General features: G+C 41.6%; 1 long non-coding RNA gene and 1 other non-coding gene across 2 annotated transcripts; both read left to right on the forward strand.

Annotated features, from left to right (window-relative positions):
- The first annotated feature begins 1,559 nt into the window (after positions 1 to 1,559).
- On the forward strand, positions 1,560 to 15,886 carry LOC109307989. The gene is made up of 3 exons (XR_002100430.1): positions 1,560 to 1,843; positions 12,042 to 12,186; positions 14,942 to 15,886. It is a non-coding gene; the product is annotated as an uncharacterized LOC109307989 (long non-coding RNA).
- On the forward strand, positions 1,798 to 1,871 carry TRNAN-GUU. The gene has a single exon. It is a non-coding gene; the product is annotated as a tRNA-Asn (tRNA).
- Positions 15,887 to 16,811: the final 925 nt, after the last annotated feature.

The raw sequence follows: 16,811 nt of genomic DNA on the forward strand, positions 1-16,811 counted from the left end.
AGTGGATCCAGGGAAAGCACAGTGGTGCAGTTGCACCCTCCCCTTCCTGCTCCACCCAAAGTTTAAAATCAACTGCCTGGCAGTGGCAACAGCATTTCTAGTGAGGTGGTGCTGAAGGAGTCATCTGGTTTCATGGCTCATTATAACCTACCTAGTCTCTTCTAAACTCTTCATTCCACAGGTGTTAGTAACCCTCTAATCTTTTTAATGGTCTTGAGGTTCCACCAATCCAGCTATCCTTTGTTCTGCAATTGAATAAGGTCTGTTAGCTACTCCTGGTAATTAAGCTCCTATTTCACAGCCCTGCAGATTGTTTTTAACTCATTCCAATTAAGTTAGTTTTGTTTTTGCTTCAGTCTTGAACTGAATATACAGCCCTGGGCCCCCAGCATATTAGATACAGCTTCTATAGTTTATTTTTAACTGGAGAAAAATATGTGTTGTTTTAGTGATGAGGCTACTTCCATCTGCACCCCTGCCTTTCAAAACTCTAGATCCCTGCCCACGGAAATATTAGCTAAGTTTGGGGCACAAAGTGCCCCTTCTCAAAACTGGGCATAGGCCTGGTCACAGGCAGGGAAGGATGCAAAAGAGGGCCCTAGAAAGAATTAACATTGATAAATCTTGTGATGATATGGTATCATTCCCCTCTTCTCCACCCTCTTAGCTATAATGGAAAAAGATGCTACCACCAGAGGTACCCAGGATGTGAAATCATATACTGAAGAAGAAAGTAATGCTACCTATTTTCATATAGTGCCTTTCACCAGAAGCTTCCAATGTCCTCTGAAAAAGTAGTTCTTGTGCCTCTTTTGTTGATGGGGAAATTAAAATGTAGGTTAAGTGTTTTCAGTAAAGTTACTTAGTAGGTAAAAGCAGCACCGTACCTAAACTCCTGGTGGCCCTGGGGGGAAGTTTTAGTATTGCTTCCCCCACTTTCCCTTGCCAGAGGTAATGATAATAATAATACAAAAATTATCATTTGGGGGCCCCCTTTCTGTCTGAACCCTGGGCAGCCACCCAGTTGCCCCATGCCTGTATGGCCCTGGGTAAAAGGCAGGGTAAAATTGCACCCTGCACTGACTCAGAGATGCATGAGCTTTCATGAGAAAAACAGCTGGCTTATTCAGAAGCAAAGCTATACTGGGTACAGTACCAAACTCTGTATGATTCTGAGTCCAGAGCTAAACAAAGGAAATGGACATAATCTTTCCCCTAGTGGAAAAAAGGGAGAACATTTAGGACTCTGTTGATGTAGGGCCTTAGGCTTGATAGTCTGTAGATGTAGATTTATTTTCAGATGATGTCTGAGAGGGATTTTGATTATGTGAGGTAATACATAAAACAAAGCAGCTGTTAGAGGTGTTTCCCCCCTTCCTTCTTTACCCTTTGTGAGCACTTAACAAAATAAGCCTCGTGCTTTGCCCGCGTGCATTCAGCGCGATCCTGCCTGTTTCAGCAGTCTCAATCGGCCGTGTCAAGACGCTAATAACGCAAATACGTCCTGATGTGCAGGTCGGTGCGGGAGCGGGCGGATCACTGCGCAGTTACTGATCGACGGTTTGATTTCCGAGGACGAGGATGTTGCCTTGGCGAGAGAGCTTCCACATGACTAACGCGGATCTTACAGATCTTGTGCAAGAGACCCAGTAACTGCCTCTCTCGGCTACTCTCCCTCCTCCGGCATTTTTCTGCCGCGGCCTTGCACGGCTCGCGCAGGGGGCGGCCGCCTGCCCGCGCTGCCCTCGAGCGCGCCGCGGCCCATCAGTGCCGCCCGAGCAAGACTCGATCGCCGGAGTCTCTGTGGCGCAATCGGTTAGCGCGTTCGGCTGTTAACCGAAAGGTTGGTGGTTCGAGCCCACCCAGGGACGCGGCTCCCTTTTAGCCTGCTTTTGGTGGGCGATGCGGCTGCCTGCGTGTGGTTGCGCCGGGGGCCCTCGCAGGGGCGGCCCGGGTGCAGCAGCTGCAGTGAGACCAGGCCCTGCCTGGGCTCAGCCCCGGGTCCAGCGGCGCCGCAACGCCTGCGCCCCGGCGGGCCCCCGCAGCGCCTCCTGTCCGGCCCGGGCCGGGCTCCCCGCAGGAGGCGGGTGCCTGCTCCCCACCCCGGGCAAATCAAAGAGCGGGAGGGAGGGACGGAGGTCTCCCGGGGTGGCCTCGGCCGGCAGGAGCTCGGGGCCGCGCGGCCCGGGGCGGTGGGCGCCGTCGGGGCGCTCACAGGGAGCCCCGAGCAGGGCGCAGCACGGCGCTGCCGGGGGCTTCCCCTCGTCCGCACCGCCGGCTGCAGCGGAACAGGTTGAGACGCGGCGTCTGCCCGGGCAGCGGGGTGCTGGAGTCGCTGAACAAGTGCCGCTGTCGCCGGTGCGCGGGCTGGGAGCGGGCGCAGGGTGTCCGTGGCCCCCACAGCCCCCGGGGCGCGGTGCGGGCAGCAGTGCGGGGCTGGGACTGATGGACCCGCTGCTGCGAGGGGACGTGACAGGGACAAATCACCCCTGAGCTTTCCGCGGAGCACGAGGCAGGGGCGGCTCGGGGCTGTCACCGCGGCCGGTGCTGAAGGGGGCGGCGCGGGCCGGGCTGTCTGCGCGGGCAGGCGCGTCCCGGCGTTTGGGGAGAAAGCTCCTTCCGCCCAAGCAGCCCCGAGGCTCCCGCGCTGCCGCTGGGCCGGGCCGGGCCGGGCCCGCTCAAGGCCGGCACTAGCGGGCTCTGCAAGTCCTGGTCCCGGAGTTTTGCGTTTGTTTGTCTCAGAGCAGCGCGGCCCCCCAACACCCGCCGGCCGCCGGGCAGCAGCTGTCAATGACCGAGCTGGGAAGAGGCTCCCGGCTGCTGCTGCGCGCAGACCACAGCCGGGCTCGCGGGGAATCCTGCCTCTCCCCGCTCGGGGCCGGGTGGGCACGACCCGCCTAGGAGCCAGGCTCGGGAGCGGCACTTCCCACGCGTGGCAGCCCCGCGGACACGTCCCAAGGGGCCGGCCTCTGGCGCGGGAGCGGGAGCGGATGCCCGGCGGGGAGACCAGCGCGGCGGCACCGCTCCCCTGCGGGCTCCTCACCCCGCCCGGCTGTGAGCGGCTGCAGCCTGCGCTACTCTCCCGGCCCCTTCTCGCGGGAACCGGCGGAGCCGCGGCCCCCTCCGCTCCCCTCCCTGCCCCGCCCAAGCGCCGCGCTGCCAGTGGCCGCCCCCCGCAGCGCTCGGGAGCAGCCTGCAGGGGCGAGCGCGGCCCAGCCCCGGCGGCGGCGGCGCCCGCTCCACCTCCACCTCCACCTCCACGCGCGGCGCTTTGCCGCGGGGGCCCCGGGCCCGTCAGGCAGCTCACAAAGACGCGCGGGCCCGGGCGGCGGCGGGGATGCGAAATCCACGGAGCCGCGTGGTCCTGCGAGCCCGTGGGTGGGGCTGCGTGGCCGCGCGTGTGCCAAGTGGCCCCGGGGCGAGAGCCCAGCGCGGCGCTGCGATCCTGTCCTGCCTCCTCCAAGCCAGCCCGGTCTTCTCAGGAGTCCCTTTGAAGTCTGGCCAGGACGTAATGACTAGTAGGCAGATTAGCCGCGGAATAAAATATCAATAGGTTTAAGGCAGCAGAGGAGGGGGGGCGAAATTTAAAAAACTATAGAGCTCCCTGAAAGGGTGCAGAAAACAGCCATCTTGAATATTTTAATCTCTGGCAAGTGTTTCTTTGGAACAAAATGGATGTTGGAGGGAAGCGGCATAGTTAACATTACTGTAGCCTTCCTTCCCTAGCACCAGCCCTCTCGCAGAATTCAGCTGGCACGCGGCGATGAGAGCACAACGCCACAGCCTTTCATCTGTGTACAATGGTAATAAATAATCCTAACACCAATATCATGGACTGGAAATTTACTACCTCTATAAGTGACCGTGCTTCCCCCCCTCCTGATTTATGTTTATTTGTTTCTCTCAATACAAGTCACAGGCAGCATCATGAACACACTGCTAAGACACATTCAGCATAAGCAAGCCATCCTACATGTTCACCAAGAATACATTTGTTAAGGTTATTTTTACTTTTACTTTTTTTACTTTTATTATAAAGGCATAATGTTACTCTCAGTGTTACCAACTAAAGCCAAAGGACAGACTTGCATTTATTTCATGAACAGTTAGATGGGACAAGGATGGTCCATTTGTGTCTTTGTGATGACCCTCACAGTTACATTAAAAGATTTAGCATTTCATCATAAAAATCCCCTCACTCACCAGAAAATAATTCCCAGAATTTTTTCACTGGCTCTATCAGAATTGGAAAATAGCTATTAAATAGTTTTTTTAAACTGTAAGAATAAGTAAAGAATACAATTTAATGGTTTCAGATTTTCTTTTGTTTTTCCTATAAAGTAGCCGCCTTTTTTAACTAAAAATTTGAAACCTTTTCATATTTTTAAAAATAAATTATTAAAACTGCAAACTGGGGAAAGGCAGGAAGCAAGGGGAACAGATAACATGCCAGTAGTTAAATCACAGAGGGTCAAGTTCCGTGCCATTTTTTTTCATGTTCGTTTTGCTAGTTATTGTTTACTTACCTTGGACCTACTCCCTCTCTGGATAGGGTTGGCAGAAACAACTAGTAAAATGCTAAGGGAACAGAAAGGAGTGCTGGATGGCCAAAGAGTCTTTTCTGGCAGATTAGAGGCTAGGACTGAGAGTCAGAGCTGCTGGATTATTTTCTATTATTGACTGCTTCTGCATTGTTGGGCAAACTGTGTGGGCCAGAATTTTCAAATTTAAATGCCTAAAGTAAACTTCTAAACTCAACTTTGTAATTTTTCAAAGGATTCTCAAAAACTCACAGCTTCTGGGTACTCATCTTGGAAAATCAGTCAGCTTATTTAAGCATCTAATTAGGGCTTTACTTGTCTTATTTTAGGCACATAGATTTGTAAAAACAGATTCCCTTAACCCCTGTATGCTTTGTTTTCTCTAGCTGCATAATGGAAATAAAGACATTTATCAGCTATTTCACAAGTGTGTTGTGAGATTCCATGAATATTTTACAGCATTTTGAGATCCTTTGGGTAATAGGCTGTATAAAATCAAGTAGTCTACTTGTAATTTATAAAATCTAAACATGCAGAAATCTCAGGAGAAAAATATTTTTGGAAAATACAGAGAGCAAAATTGATAACAAGCAAGTGACAAGCACTCCATTAGACGCAAAAATTGAAAACTTCTGTTTCTAAGAGAACAAACACATGGGCTAGAATAGTTAACCTGGAAAAGCAGAAACTGGCTTCTTGGTGTAGGATGTCTTAATGGGCATTTTTCAGTGCTTTGTCAAGGCAAACAAATTGTTGCACTGTCATCTAGAAAACATGAAGTGCTCAATTCAAATGAATAAGGTTGGGAGTTGGGTTGCTGTAGGGCCCAGGGGGAAAAGCCACCGTCTGATTTGTAGGAAGTCTAAGCTCCTGCATTTGAATGTTTATGAGAATCCCATTTATGTGAGAGAGGTATTTAGGATTCCAGGGAGGAAGTAGAGTGCAGAGAGGGGTGAAGGAGTTATTCTTATTTTTTGTTTGTCAAATATGAAGAACAGAAATGCAGTGATCAAAGTAGTCAGGTTAAAAATATTTTTCCTGCCTACTGTAAGATTAAATGTTGCCTGAAAGAAATAGAAGTAGTGAAACAAGAATAACATTTATCTAACAGTAAAGCATTTGGTTAACAAATGTGTTTTTCCTATTATGGTATTATTTGAGACAGTCAAGTTTTTTCCCTCTTTTATGTTCTGTGATTCTTCACCATCTTCATAAGCTTTGATTTAAAAAAACCCAAAACAACAACTTCCCTAAAAACCAAGTTCTTCCATCCACAGACACTTCACACTGGTAAGGAAGAATTTGTCAACCCACAGAGATGGGAGGCTCTAATGATCTCTAGTGACAGTATATTTTATCCTGTATGGACACAGGCTCATTTTGCTTTCTTTCTGGGTCTTTTCCACTCTGGACTCAGGGAATAAAGAACTATCTATTAGGTATTTAGTAGAGCTGTGTCTATTTGGTAACAACTAACTCATTCAATAAACTGAAAGCTGCTACTGCTATACAAACAGTATTTTGCGCCAATAAAAGGATATCTTTTTAGAAACCTGTGTAGTTAAATCAGTTCCGTTCCTTTCTGTGTATACTGTTGTATTGCTATAAATATGTTTGTAAATTGATATCACTATATTTGTTCAAAAATTCTTTGAAGACTATTTCTTAGCCACCTTTTCCATTTGCAGATCATCTGCAAACGCATTATCATTTTCTCAGATATATTTGTTGAAATTACAAAGTTTTTCACTGAACATTTCTTGATCCACCCCTTGCTTGAGAATAATTAAATGCAAATGCATAGTTACTATTCAGAATTTAGGCTGTGTTGGCTAATTTGAATTGGAAGCATGTTTTTTATAAAATGTTTCTGACTGGATGAACTGAAAATATCCTGAGACCCAGGTGTGACTACCCAAGTTTACAACTCCAAAATGAACTTCCCACAAATGTTCTCTATAATTATTTTAAAATGTGCTGTTTTTGTAATCATTTCTTCCAGTAAACATGAGTGATAGTAAAAAGTAAATACAGTGCCTAACAGTGGGGCCTAACATGGCTGGTCGTTCCCTATAGGCACTTAGACAATCCAAATGTTAAATAAAAATAATTGATAAGAGATATAAAGTAAGTTGGATAAAATTCAGTTTCATATTTAAGCCAGTATTTGCAGGATTTTTTTTTGTTGTGTTCACCTGACTCTAGAATTTGGTATTCAGCATTGTGTGCTGATTTTGGCAAGCCCTAAGCTTTAAAGAAAGATTATTATTATTATTTTGCCTTTTACTTTCCTTCAGTTTGTTTGAGTCTTCCCATGGAGGTTGACCCCATAGACTTAGAAACAAATGTGTATAGCTTGTGGTTGCATTCCTCTATCAGGAATGCCTCAATTTCCACTTAGGAACTTGTTCCATTATCTAATTTTGTTCAAAGTTTTAAAAACAAAATTCTCCTATAATTCTATACTAAATACTTTATTGTTTAATTTCAAGGCTTAGTGTCATCTTTTACTACTGATGGCCATTGCAAATCTGAGATATGTTGATTAAAATTACAATAATTAGGAATCTTGTGTGGAAAAATGACAAAAGTAATTCCAGTAATGATGCGTCATTACATAATAAATAGCCCAATTTTCAAGATTTAAAGGAATTATAAAATTATATGATGGACATTTTTTTAATTGCTAGTTAAAGACAGTGCTGAAAGAACAACTTGGGCCTGTTCACTTCCATTTAGAAATATACTGGAAACATTTGAAAGTGATATGGACATGAAGAGTTGTCTGGCTAGTAGATGTTCATGAAGTGCTTAACAACTTCAGGACTTTCAGATGAGATAGTTCAGGGCCAGACTATAGCTGGACAGAAATTACCGGTGTGGTTCATGGAGAGTCTAATATATGTGTAGTAATGATAAATTAAGATAAAGGGGAATTTGAAAGCGAAATCCTTTATTATATCTGTAGGCATCCCTGTTGTCTTTTCTCCAAATATTTCTCTATTATAAATTGTAGGTAAAAAATTAGGCAAATAACCTAATGTAGGTAATTATCCTAATGTACAAGGAATTTTGAGACCTGGGATTATAAGTAGAATATTTAGGGTAAATGTACTGGCATGATTTCTACCATACATTGTATTACTGCTATCATAATACCAGCATAATTTGCTATGCAGACACTTATTTCAGAATTAAATCTGTTTTCAGTTTAATTTATGTTGAAATGTTTTTTCATACTGTTGGTAGTTTGTAAGCTATCTGACCTTAAAATCATGACATTTATACATATAGAAAAATAATTTACAATATTTCTAGAAACTTCTAAAATGATGGTAGCATATGAAAGACAAATCTGGCCTTCGTTAACTATAACAGCCTGGCTCACAGCTAAAAATATGCTTCTTAAATCTGTTCAAGAGTAGTTTTTCTATAAAATATATGGCATTTACTGAACACGTGATGGTGTAGCAAGCTAGAAGACTTTATTGGCACATATGAATAATATTTGCCCTTCCAAAACCATGCTGATCAGCACTTTGCATTTAACTTCCTTCAGTCCGCCTTTCTGTAAGAGAATTTGAGGAACTATATCGCAGTCTCAAACTAAAATAGGAGGTGTGGAAGTGAGGAGAACGGTGAAGTATTACACCTGCATGGGAAGGAGAGGTGTATTTGAAAACTCAGTAAACTTTGGTTCTGTTATTACAAAATTCTCCTTTCAGATCACCTACAGGGTGGCTGTAAAAACCAGATGTATTTTTCCCTCTCTCCAAGCCTCATGCCATTCCTGGGCATGTAAAAGGGAGACTCACAAATGGGCAGAGAGCAGACTACTGAAATATAGTAGTGAAGTTAGCACAGGAAGCCATGTCTGCATTGCTTCTACAAAACATCCAGAACACCACTGGGAGCTACAGAACAGACAAAGCTGCCAAAGGTAGACCTTTATTTACCACTCTTTGTTGCATATATATTTAGGAGGTGTAAGACCTGTGCAGCCATGTTCTGAGAAGGACATTTTTCTTTGAACATTATTGTTTGCAGGTTGAATCCTGCTTGTCTTTCACCTAGACTTACCTAGGACTATTCATGAAAGGCAAGTAGGATTTGGCCATATAGTTAATAATCCATACTGAAAGAAGAGGTCATTTGCAATGGCATGCTAGATTTCTGAAATGATAAGTCTATCCTTAGGTGTCAGTATGAGTGTCAGTCTTTAGTGTCTGCTATGATGGGTAGTACTTTAAAATGATCTTTAGAGTGTAACCACTTGGATCAGGGATTTTGCTGCCATACTTCTAAAACACATTTCCTACATTTTGGTAGTATATGAATAATAATATTTATGAATGGATAATAAGTAAGGGGGAGCACAAACAAAAGCAAGAGCCTGGGTGATGTTTAGGCATCTACTGGGATCTGAATCAGTAGGCAGGCTCAGATGGAGCATAAACCCCACTTCTAGCTATAATATAGATTCAAAATAGTCAGAGGCAAAACCTGTCAAATCCTAAGCCTTTTAAGCCATTTGCTGATTTTTCCAGAAAGAGTGAAACCCTTTCGCTCCCATGGCCTTGGCTTAGTAAATACAATGTTTAATTTTCATGCTATACAAAGGGTGCTCTCCATTTAAGCGCTCTGCGTCCCAAACCAAACAACACCTTTCCCTTCTTGTCTCTCCCTTCCCTGTCTCCTTTTCAGTAATATTTTTTACAGTTTTTTTCTGGCTTAGGTCAGGTGATTCAGGCATCCCCTGCTGTTCCTGGCTGTTCTCACCGCCTGTGAATTAGCTCTTCTGGAGGCAGCATTTCCTGTCAGTGACTGACAAAAGGTGCTGTCTCCAGCAAGATGAATTTTCTCTCCCTCCCTCTCCTTCTTCTGTCTCTTCATTTCTTCCTGTCTCTCTCCCTGTCCATTGCTTCTAGTTTCCATAACTCCTTTTGGTTTTCTCTCACTTCCCCTTTTCTCCCTTTTCTTTTCTTGTATTCTCTCTTCACTTCTTTTTCTCTCTATTATCTTTCCTGTCCTCCTCTGCATTCTTTCAATCCCAGCAGGGCTCACGCATACAAATTGACCCCCTCCCAGCCAGTAATGTGATCGAAGCTCTTTGTGACTCCTACTATCTCTATGGTAACTATCAGGGGGGTCTCAAGAGTGGTGTTAGACCCAATGCACTGGCCCACATACTGTTGTTCTTGCTTACATTACATACTGACCACATGATCCTGACTGCTCATTTAAAAACTACTTTTTTTAATATTGATATAAATTTACTTCTAAAAGTTTAAACCTAAAGGAAGATGAAACATGTTTTTAAGTGCAAATAGTTTGTTTGGGTTTGTATCTGTTTGTAAGATACAGTTAGTCTCAAGGCTGCTTTGCTCGGCATCTCTTTTTATCACTGTGTTTAATATTATCATTGATTATGATTCATTGATCGCTACAGCCACACTGAGAATACAGGTGTATTAGAAAAGGTGGTATCCCTATTGCAGCAGTGCAGGTGCAATAATTTTTGTGGGATAGGCTCAGACATTTTAAATTCTTTGCTTGCACTTATACCATTGCTCTTAGTGCAGCTGTACCTTTCCTAGTGGTTGCTACAATACGGATACTACATTTTCTAACATGGGCAAGCTCCGTATTTATCTGCTTGTTTCCAGCAGCTGTGGAATCTGGCTCCAGTCTATAGCTAAGGGAAGCACCCAAATAATTGTGATATAACCATTAGAGATATAAAAACCATGTTAGGGGATGCATTTCTCATGGCCAAAGCTTCAAGGGAAGCTAATGGAAACTTAGGGAGTTTCATAGTATCATAGTTTGTAGCAACTAAGACCGTTATGTTGAATCCATTTTATTAAAGGCCATTAAAGTAGCAAAAGAAGCTAAATTACTATTCATAGTACCAAAATAAATAAATAAATAACACTGGGTTCAAAGATTTTCAAAGATTATTTGTACAATACTTAGATGTATTAAGATATAGTTCCTGTTTCAGATTGTAGGTACAAATATTGCTCAATACAAGAGCTACAAAGTTCTTTGAAGACTACTATGTATATTTTCCCCCAGCCCCTGCCCCCTCAAAATAAATGGTTAAATCCTATGTATTTCCATGCGTTAATTACGTTAGTAGTATCTGCTCAATACTTATGAACAGGAATCATTAAAATCTGGTAAGAATTTTTGGAAAAAAATTACTTGAACTTTTAATAAAAAAAATTTACTGTATTTTTCCTCTTAACTTTGCAGAATTTCTAGCATTATTTTAATATGTTTCTAATATTTAATGTCATATGTTACCATAAGATGATCAATATTAATTCAGGTAATTACATTTTGCTGCTCACTGCTTCTGGGTTACTAGAAAATCTATATGATCCTCAAGTGTGGTATAGGATCTTTTAAAACTATATTCCTGATGTCTGCACTTTGCTGCTGACTTTGGAAACATCATTTTTACCATGTAAAGAGAGCATTTAAGTATCTAAATTATTCAAATAATCTAGAAATGATTGGGCTTTTTAGCTGGCTGTTTAATCCATATTTATTTTATTAATTGGAGTATTTGTTGAAATTAACTTTGATTTAAATTTTATGTCTATCTGCATCTGGATATGTCAAGTGCATTAGACAAATGTTTCTGGTACTGCAATCAGCAGTGAAATGGTTAACACTGTAGGCATTTAAGTGGTCATAATTAACAGTCCATTAAGATGAATGGAGAAAGTTCTCACTTAGCACTGCTATTGTTTCATTCTTTCTGTTTACAGACTCAACAAGAGGACAGTGTGTGGGTTGACATTGTCTAGATTTTTGTAACCAGAAGTACTAGGAAACATGTTTAAAAATAAATTAAAAGCTTGAATTCTAGAAAAATGGAGCAAAATCTGCAGGAAATCTATCCGTTTTGAACATTTCTTGCTCCTGGGGACTTCTATTGTCCCCTGGTTCACAGAGATGTGAGGAAAGTAGCAAATCCACATTTTTTTGGATTAGCTGGATACTAAATCGCACTTGTTATACATCGAACAGTGGACACAAATCCATCTAAACAAAGACTTCACTATCACCTCACAGTTTCTTGGTGACTCACATGAGCAATAACATTTGTTTCCAGCAATAATTAATAATGAACATGGAAAGTAATTCTGTAAATCTATATGGATTCCTCATTCCTTGACTGGTGACACTTTGCTTTTTAATTTACTTACTTGTACTTCTGTTCAAATATATAAAAGTGTTAAAATTTTAGAGTGTTTCGTCCTGTTGTATCATTTGCCATGACCAGTACTATCAAACTCAAACATTCAAAAGTCAGAAGGTAAGGCACAAAAGAATGAATTGGTTAACATACCAATTTTTTTTAAATACAGATTTTATTCTTTTTTGTTTAGTTTCTGAGTCTTTAGTGTTCACATGCTTCATCTTTTCATGCTTTTCTCTACAACTAGAAACTAGAAGCTGAGACTTTATGTAATCTCTTGATTCCAGGCATTGAGACTTCGAGAAAAATGCCAAATATCACAAGACTCCTGATAAAATAATGAGAGCTGGCAATACTACATTACTGAAGAGGACAGCTTTCTGAACAGGCCCAGAGAGGTTGAGGTCCCAGACATGGGGAATGGCATTACAGGTACACACTGGCAGGTCTAGTAACAAAAACTGAAAAAGAAAAAAAGAAACTTTTTGGGGTTCATTGCACTACACAGCAAGGCGTAATTCAAGTCTTTAGTATAAAAGGATTCTTTTATTTTTGGTAAAACCATAAGCATAGGCTCCATTTTAGAGGTGCATTTTCCTTGCATTTAATGTATATGCAATTAATTGTGAGTGCAGTTTTTAGTTCTCGTATGTCTAACTACCTGACAGTGTTCAGGTATGAGGTAATTGGAAAGACAGACATCAGGGCACTTGGATATGTAATCATTTTATCGATACTGAGTTTATTATTCTGGTATAAAAATAGGTTGTAGAAATGATGAAATATGAATGAAAATAATTGTTCTGAAATAGGTGTGTCTTGTACTCAAATATGCTGCTATTTTAAAATAAGATGGTTAAAATGATATGCTTGGTGGTTAAATATGTACTTGTAATGCATTTAAGTGTTTGAGTTTCTTGCAAACTGATCCTTAACTTTGAAATCCTGATTTTTGTTCTAAATGGTAGTTTGGCAGATTTGAGGTCATTGTAGGTTTTTTTTTCTGGTAACCATTTTTTATCTTTAAGGTTCTGATCTAAATTCTCTACATTAACTACATATTAGTGAAATTTTGCCTGGGTTCCATTTAAATCAAGCCATAGTGCTTTATGCATGCTGAGGCACTAACAATCTGTAATAACATTAAAAACAGTTGCCCCGTGAAGCCTCTTGGTAGGAAATCTCCTTTTGTCACATGTTTATAGCAAGCAAGATTTCAAGAGAAGAAATGTAAATTGTGTTAATTTTACAAATGGCCTTTTTTGGATCAACTTATTTTAAATCCCTGCTTCAATTCATCCCCGTTTTTATTTTTTCTAGTACAGATTTTAATATCTGGTTAAAGGAAGAAAAAAACTATACTAAATGTGCCTGATGCAACTGTTGCTGAAGTAACAGTTTGAAGTGAATCCTTGATGTAACTGGTAAAAAATCTCAGTCCAAACTTCTGTTAGAATGTATGTATGGATTACAATTATGCTGAAGAATGGTAGAACTCTTGTCCATTAAACATAAAAAGAGCCATATGTATAAAATGTAAAGTACAATATTATTTCCTTGATTTACAGTTATTATTGGACTAAACAAAATTCAGACAGTTATATCAATCCTAAATGTCATCAGTGTCATTTAGAAGACATTCATTTAGGTCCTGGCACAACCATTTGTTGCACAGTCATGGAGCTCCACTGACTTCTACATAGTTTTACATGAGCATAGCAACTTGTCCACACGCAACGAATCACAGAACCAAAGTCATGAACACTATACTATGCAACTGCATAAAATCATAATGTATTGGGCTTGGAAAACCACAAAACAATTGGAAATAAACTCTTGGAAGAGAATGAGCACTCAGTGGATGCAAAGATGTCTCTCTCTGGTTTTCTCCTGAGGGTGACTCCATTTCCAAAGGGAATTTTCATTGTATCACTTTTTGGTGCAGATTGACTATAATAGAGCAGTAAAAATCACAAGTAGTCTTAATAGTACCTGAATGGGCTTCCATAGCTTCATAATGAGCAACTAGTGAAGAATTTGGCTGAGAAATAATTCTATGAATTTAATTTTATATTTCAATATAAAATTTGAAGCCTAGGCTAGACACTATATTAAAAATAGTTTAGTCATTTCATTGTGCTCCTCCCAGGCCTTATCAATACTAAAGAAAATCCTTACTGATGAGTAGCACCCTTAAAATTATAAAAGCAAACAGTTGATTTATTTCCAAGTACAGCTAGTTAAGAAATTAATTTTTTCTGTGATGATTTTAAAATGTTTAATTTTGTTTGATTTATAAAAGAACAATTTTTTTAGCATTTTTTCACACTTTATATCATGTTTTTATTGTCATACATTGTATTTTTATTTTTACAAAAGTAGCCATCTTCAAATATTGAAATATGCTTGTGTTACCAAGGTGGTCTTCTAAAATGAATGCTAGAGAAGAAATCCCCCAAACTGAAACTGAGACTAGTGAATGAAAGCCAATAAACAGAAATTAAAAGCATTGCAAAAAACAAAAGTAAAATTTACACTGAATAAAAAGATTTTAAGAAAATACAAATTGTTTTAGTATAAAATACCCTGATCTTTTTAAACATAATTTCTAATTAAAAAGAATCTCTATCAGCTCAGGCAGTAGTTATTTGCACAAATGTTCATATGCCTATTAATGTGAGTAGTCCCATTATATTTATAAGAATTAACAAGAAACTGAATTATACTCCCCATACAGTTATTTTTATAAACAAATACTTAAAATGTCTTTCTGGAAGAGATGAAAAGCAAAAAAGTATTGTCCATGCCCCTGATTCAGAAACTGAAGGTATAATTAAGGGCCCAATCCTGTTCCTAATGGTACCAATGGGAGTTATGCCATTGACTTCAGGTGATCAGACATTAAAGCTATACACATGCAGTTAGCTATACATAAGCTTATACAGTTCAATGATTTTGTCTCAGGGAAATGCAGATAAAACCACCTTGCATTTATGTAGCATTTTTTTTATCTAGGGAGCTTGGAGAAGGGTCTTTTAACTGTTAACTAATTTGGCATAACAGTGCTTTTGTCAGGCAGTTATAATTTGTTTTGCAGACAGGGAAACCAAAGCAGTAAGAGATTAAATGTTTTGCACACATCTGTTCCAAACCCACGACTGAAGAAGCCAATTTTTGTTGCTTACAGCAGCCAAAGGAACACTTGCTGGGGGGCCTATAGAAGACTGACTGTTCACATGGTACTCGCTCTCACTCTATCAACTGCTAATATATGCTAAAAAAAGCTAAAATATATCAAGTGCTAATGCTGCTTTTCTGTATACATAACTTCTCTAGGTAGTACAGGACTGCTAGTCAATTGCCATTAGAAAGAGACATGGTCTCTTCATTCATCTATGGGAGGAGAGATGGAGCATATGACAATATGTTTATTAAGCTACCAGCCCATGCAAATGGTTGAAACTACTGCTTTGTAATATATGTACACTTTTAGGATACCATCCAAGCCTCATGAAACAAATAGAATTTAATGAGAATTAGACTGGGTTGTAAAAGAGTAGAGCAGATTATAAATAATGCCTACTCTGAAATGACAAGTGAAACTTCCAAGAACTCAAATTTATTCATAATCCTCCTTTTTCTTTAGTACCAAAAGAAGGAATTAAGTAGAGGACTTTTGGGTGAAAACTCCTTTTGAAAATCTGGAGAGTTCATCTCTGTACCTAAAAGATATCTCAGCTCTTCAGAATGTTTCATGCAGAAAATTTAAGGCTGTGTGAACTCTTGCTGCACAACTGAGTAGTTCTATTTCTTTCATAAAACCTGACAACGTAAGCTAAAGTGAAGTGATCGTAATCACTCAGGCTTGTACAGAGAGAGGTGGACCTTCGCAGAAGTTTTCTTGTCCCTGCCAGTGCTGTTTTTGTTTTGAGGACTCCAGCTTTCAGGCCAGCAGGTTCAGTGATATGTAGCCTTTGTGCATTGGCTTCTTGCCAGGAGCTTTAGGGGCTGAAACTAATTTGCATACAAATTTAATTTTTGTTTAAAAAATAAATGTGTACAACCATAATATTTCAACCCTTTGTTCCCCTTCCAATGCATTCTCTTACCTAGTGTTCCTGGGCAGTAACCTCATTGCAGTGTAACCCAGGCAGTACTCCAAAAGGTACCCCCTCTCCAATTGAAGGGATCAAAGCAGGTGCACAAGCACTGTGGGATGTGTAGGGAAACAATACGGGTTGGTGAAATATAAAAAGGAACAAAATGCAAAATGTCAAATGACAAGGAAATATAGGGCCTTGGTACCTGGAGGGGGAGAAAACACAATGGCCCCTTTCCAGTGCAATAAGATTTGCTTCTTGTTATCTCATTCACCCCAAGTCTACTCAGCTGGGATTATGAACCCAGATCTCCCATGTGGTAGGCAGGAACACTGCCACACAGCCACCACTGGTGGCACTGCTCCAGCCTGCTAGGGGTCTTGACCTTCCCGGAGCCCCGGCCTCACGTCAAGCTGCCTGGTCTCTGATTGGAGGAGCTGGAAGCAGAGCTGGGAACCTCTCAGGTTGCTGCTCAGATCCTTCCTGGAGCAGGCGGAGCCTTGCCTGCTGGCTGTAGCCCCTCCTTGGGGATCCTGGAGCCCAGCGGGGAGCCTCTCCTGCTGGCCACACACCGCACTGCTGAGAGTCCCACTGCTGCCTGCAGGTCCCACTCCTTCATGCTCTTCCAGGGCACTGCTCCTGCCCCACTGGCTCAGCTCTTGCCAGCTCTGTGAAGCTCCTTCCTTGTTGTCCCTCACTGATCTCTCTCCAGAGTCAGCCCACGCTGCCCCTTTTATCCCCCTCCAGGTGACCCAAGGGGCCAATTGGGATATGGGGGGGGGCGGGTGGTGAGTCTCTGGGGCCTGATTGGTGCAAAAAGGGAATCCCAAGTCCTCCAATCATCTTATACCCCTTCAAAACCCCTGGGCTAGGTCACTGCCAGCTAGCCCGTCACAGCTATAACATTGTTTCCATGATCCTGTATGTCTGCTCAGCTCCAGCTTTACCCTATAGGCA

Source organism: Crocodylus porosus, unplaced genomic scaffold, assembly GCF_001723895.1.
Source record: "Crocodylus porosus isolate Cpor-Errol unplaced genomic scaffold, CroPor_comp1, whole genome shotgun sequence".
Classification (NCBI taxonomy): Eukaryota; Metazoa; Chordata; order Crocodylia; family Crocodylidae; genus Crocodylus; species Crocodylus porosus.